Genomic DNA, 5,631 nt, shown 5'->3' with positions numbered 1-5,631 from the left:
CGTGCCATTAGGTCAATTTCTTGATGAACAACTTGCTAGGGTTAGAGAGAATGAAATTATTGAAACAGATAATATTGATGAAAGTGATGATGAAGATTCTCCCCTAGATATGAATTGCCTCATGTGCCTGAGGGTTATGTTATGGATGAAGAAACTGCTAGAGACCTTTTTGCTTGCAAAGATAGATATGATCTTAAGAAACTGTTAGCTAAGCTGAAAGAAGTCTTTGAATGCTAGAATGAAATATGACCCTACTTTTGCTACTTCACCTATCTCTATTTCTAGTAAGGATTATGATTTCTCTGTCGATCCTGAGTTAATCACTTTGGTTGAATCTGATCATTTTTATGGCTATGAATCTGAAACTTTTGTGGCACATCTTACTAAATTGAATGATATAGCCACCCTATTCACTCATGAGGAAAAAATTTGTTACTACTATATCCTTAAGTTATTTCCGTTCTTATTAAAGGGTGATGCTAAAACATGGTTTAATTCTCTTGCTCCTGGTTGTGTGTGTAGTCCCCAGGATATGATTTATTACTTCTCTGCTAAATATTTTCCCGCTCATAAGAAACAAGCTTCCTTAAGGGAAATATATAATTTTGTGCAAATTGAAGAAGAGAGTCTCTCACAAGCTTGGGGGAGGCTTCTCCGATTACTTAATACTTGATATCTTTTATAATGGACTAACCGATGCTTCCAGAGACCACCTGGATAGTTGTGCTGGTTGTGTTTGAAGGAAATATGCCCTAGAGGCAATAATAAAGTTGTTATTTATATTTCCTTATATCATGATAAATTTTTATTATTCATGCTAGAATTGTATTAACCGGAAACTTAGTACATGTGTGAATACATAGACAAACAGAGTGTCCCTAGTATGCCTCTACTTGAATAGCTCGTTAATCAAAGATGGTTAAGTTTCCTAGCCATGGACATGTGTTCTCATTTGATGAACGGGATCACATCATTAGAGAATGATGTGATGGACAAGACCCATCCATTATCTTAGCATAATGATCGTTCAGTTTATTACTACTGCTTTCTTCATAACTTATACATGTTCCTCTGACTATGAGATTATGCAACTTCGGAATACCGGCGGAACACCTTGTGTGCTATCAAACGTCACAGCATAACTGGGTGATTATAAAGATGCTCTATAGGTGTCTCCGATGGTGTTTGTTGAGTTGGCATAGATCGAGATTAGGATTTGTCACTCCGTGTATCAAAGAGGTATCTCTGGGCCCTCTCGGTAATGCACATCACTATAAGCCTTGCAAGAAATGTGACTAATAAGTTAGTTACGGGATGTTGCATTACGTAACGAGTAAAGAGACTTGCTGGTAACGAGATTGAACTAGGTATTGAGATACCGATGATCGAATCTCGGGCAAGTAACATACCGATGACAAAGGGAACAACGTATATCGTTATGCGGGTTGACCGATGAAGATCTTCGTAGAATATGTGGGAGCCAATATGAACATCTAGGTTCCGCTATTGGTTATTGACCGGAGACGTGTCTCAGTCATGTCTACATAGTTCTCGAACCCGTAGGGTCCGCACGCTTAACGTTCGGTATTATGAGTTTATGTGTTTTGATGTACCGAAGATAGTTCGGAGTCCTGAATGTGATCACGGACATGACGAGGAGTCTCGAAATGGTCGAGACATAAGGATTGATATATTGGACGACTATATTCGGACACCGGATGAGTTCCGGGGGTCACCGGATATTTATCAGTGCCGGGGGTTATCGGAACCCCCGGGGGAACTAATGGGCCTTCATGGGCCTTGTGAAAGAGAGAGGAGGGGGCCTAGAGCTGGCCGTGCCCCTGCTACGTCTTGAGCACTGCGTTGGTTTTCCCTTGAAAAGGAAAGGGTGGTGCAGTAAAGCAGCGTAAGTATTTCCCTCAGTTTTTGAGAACCAAGGTAACAATCCAGTAGGAGACCACGCGCGAGTCACCTCGTACCTACACAAACAAATAAGAACCTCGCAACCAACGCGATAATGGGGTTGGCAATCCCTTCACGACCACTTGCAAGAGTGAGATCTGATAGTGATGATAATAATAAGATAAGTATTTTTGGTATTTTTATGATATAGATTGAAAGTAAAGATTGCAAAATAAATGGTAATGGAAATAACGGTAGATTAATATGATGGAAGATAGACCCGGGGGCCATAGGTTTCACTAGTGGCTTCTCTCGAGATAATATAAGTATTACGGTGGGTGAACAAATTACTATCGAGCAATTTATAGAAAAGCGAACAATTATGAGAATATCTAGGTATGATCATGTATATAGGCATCACGTCCGAGACAAGTAGACCGAAACGATTCTGCATCTACTACTATTACTCCACACATCGACCGCTATCCAGCATGCATCTAGAGTATTAAGTTCATAAGAACAGAGTAACGCCTTAAGCAAGATCACATGATGTAGAGGGATAAACTCATGCAATATGATATAAACCCCATATTTTATCCTCGATGGCAACAATACAATACGTGTCGTTTCCCTTTCTGTCACTGGGATCGAGCACCGCAAGATTGAACCCAAAGCTAAGCACTTCTCCCATTGCAAGAAAGATCAATCTTGTAGGCCAAACCAAACTGATAATTCGAAGAGACTTGCAAAGATAAACCAATCATACATAAAAGAATTCAGAGAAGATGCAAATATTTTTCATAGATAAACTTTATCATAAACCCACAATTCATCGGATCTCGACAAACACACCACAAAAAGAAGAGTTACATCGAATAGATCTCCAAGAGAATCGAGGAGAACTTTGTATTGAGATCCAAAGAGAGAAAAGAAGCCATCTAGCTACTAGCTATGGACCCGAAGATCTGAGGTACACTACTCACACATCATCGGAGGGGCCATGGAGTTGATGTAGAGGCCCTCCGTGATCAATGCCCCCTCCGGCGGAGCTCCGAAAAAGGCCCCAAGATGGGATCTCTTGGGTACAGAAGGTTGTGGCGGTGAAAGTAGGGTTTCGTGGTGCTCCTGGATGTTTGCGGGGTATATGGATATATATATATATATATATAGGAGGAAGAAGTAGGTCGGTGGAGCAACGAGGGGCCCACGAGGGTGGAGGGCGCGCCCAGGGGGGTAGGCGCCCCCCTGCCTCGTGGCCGCCTCGTTGATTGCTTGAGGTCCACTCCAAGTCCCCTGGATCACGTTTGTCCCAAAAATCATGTTCCCGAAGGTTTCATTCCGTTTGGACTCCGTTTGATATTCCTTTTCTTCGAAACACTGAAATAGGCAAAAAAATAGCAATTTGGGCTGGGCCTCCGGTTAATAGGTTAGTCCCAAAAATAATATAAAAGTGTAAAAATAAGTCCATTAACATCTAAAACAGGCAATATAATAGCATGGAACAATCAAAAATTATAGATACGTTGGAGACGTATCACCCCCCCCCCTTGGATTCCAAATTGGACAAGGGGGGGGGGCGCCCCCTCTTTCCTCCCTCTCTCCTCTCCTTCCTTTCCCCTTCCCCCTTCCTAGTTGGACTAGGAAAAGGGGAGTCCTACTCCTACTAGGAGGAGGACTCCCCCTCTCCTTGGCGCACCCCTAGGCCGGCCGGCCTCCCCCCTTGCTCCTTTATATACGGTGGCAAGGGCACCCTAGAACACACAAGTTGATTGTTTCCAGCCGTGTGCAGTGCCCCCCTCCACCATAATCCACCTCGATCATATCGTAGTGGTGCTTGGGCGAAGCCCTGTTCCGGTAGCATCATCATCACCATCATCACGCCGTCGTGTTGACGAAGCTCTCCCTCGACACTCTATTGGATCGTGAGTTCGTGGGACGTCATCGAGCTGAACGTGTGCAGATCGCGGAGGTGTCGTACTTTCGGTACTAGGATCGGTCGACCGTGAAGACGTACGACTACATCAATCGTGTTATCATAACGCTTCCGCTTACGGTCTATGAGGTTACGTGGACACCACTCTTCCCCTCTCGTTGCTATGCATCACCATGATCTTGCATGTGCGTAGGAATTTTTTTGAAATTACTGCGTTCCCCAACAGTGTTTTCAGGGAAAGAACTGTTGAGCAAGCTGAATTGCTATTGAATAATATATTGAGTAATGATAATGATTGGACACTTCCTGAACCAACTCCTAAGTCAACTCCGAAGAAAAGGGGTACTCTATTTCTCAGTCCTGAAGATATGCAAAAGGCAAAGAAATCTATGAAAGAAAAGGGTATTAAAGCTGAAGATGTTAAGAATTTACCACCTACTGAAGAAATACATGGTCTCAGTAACCCGACACAGGTAGTAAAGGTAAATACTCTCTATAGATTTGATGAAGGTGATATTCCTCACAATAAGTCTGCTAGCCAATGCTTGGATGAGTTCGATAATTTTATTGTTAAACAAGAAAACTTCAATGCTTATGTTGGTACACAATTGAAACATAATGCTTATATGATTGAACACTTGAGTGATTATATGTCTAGAGTTAAAGGTGACCTTAAACTTATTAGTAAACATGCTTCTATGGTTGTCACTGGAATTTCCACCATGCTTGCCAATTATACTTTTAAAGGTGGAATACCAAAGAAACTAGGAGATCCAGGAGTACCAACTATACCATGCTCCATTAAAAGAAACTATGTTAAAACTGTTTTATGTGATATTGGAGCCGGTGTTAGTGTTATGCCTCTCTCTTTATATTGTAGACTTGATTTGAATAAGTTGGCACCTACTAAAATATCTTTGCAAATGGCCGATAAATCAACTGCTATACCTGTCAGTATTTGTGAGGATGTGCCTGTTGTGGTTGCAAACGTTATTATTTTAACGGACTTTGTTATTCTTGATATTCCCGAGGACGATAGTATGTCAATTATCATTGGTAGACCCTTTTTGAATACTTCAGGGGCTGTTATTGATTGCAACAAAGGCAATGTCACTTTTCATGTTAATGGTAATGAGCATACGGTACATTTTCCGAGGAAATAACCTCAAGTCCATAGTATCAATTCTATTGGAAAAATTTCAGCGATTACTATTGGAGGTTTTAAATTTCCTCTTCCTACTGTCAAGAACAAATATGATATTCTTATTGTTGGGGACATGCATATCCCCGTTGAGGTAACCTAGTGTTATTTGAAAATTCTCCGGTTTCATGTTATTCGGAAAGAGTTTGTTAACAAGATTTGATCAACCTTATTAGTGGATACCTTTTGATGAGCACGAGATGGATGAAGTTAGAAGGCACAACTCTCTGTACCCTCATTTTACTTTCTGTTATTTAGATTAAATAAAGCAAAAATAGTATTTTCTGTCTGTTTTCTGAATTATCCTTGCAATAGAAATACCCGAAAATAAAAGTTCTCCAAATGTCCTAAAAATGAAATATGATTTTTTGTAGAATATTTAAGAATTTCTGGCACTGAGAACACATCAGGGGGCCCACCATTTGGCCACGAGGGCACAGGGCGTGCCCACCCCCCTGGGGCGCGCCCCCTACCTCGTGGGCCCCACGAGGACCCCCTCCACTTATTTCAGCACCCACTCACTTCGTCTTCCTCCAGAAAAAATCCTCCCATAGCTCAAACCCGTGTTCTAGCTCATCTTGTTTCCATTTTCGAC

This window comes from Triticum urartu, chromosome 7A (genome assembly GCF_056163025.1).
Source record: "Triticum urartu cultivar PI428250 chromosome 7A, HENAU_Tu73, whole genome shotgun sequence".
NCBI classification, from domain to species: domain Eukaryota; kingdom Viridiplantae; phylum Streptophyta; class Magnoliopsida; order Poales; family Poaceae; genus Triticum; species Triticum urartu.
The sequence above is the reverse complement of the archived record's forward strand: the minus strand, read 5'-3'. Positions refer to the sequence as shown.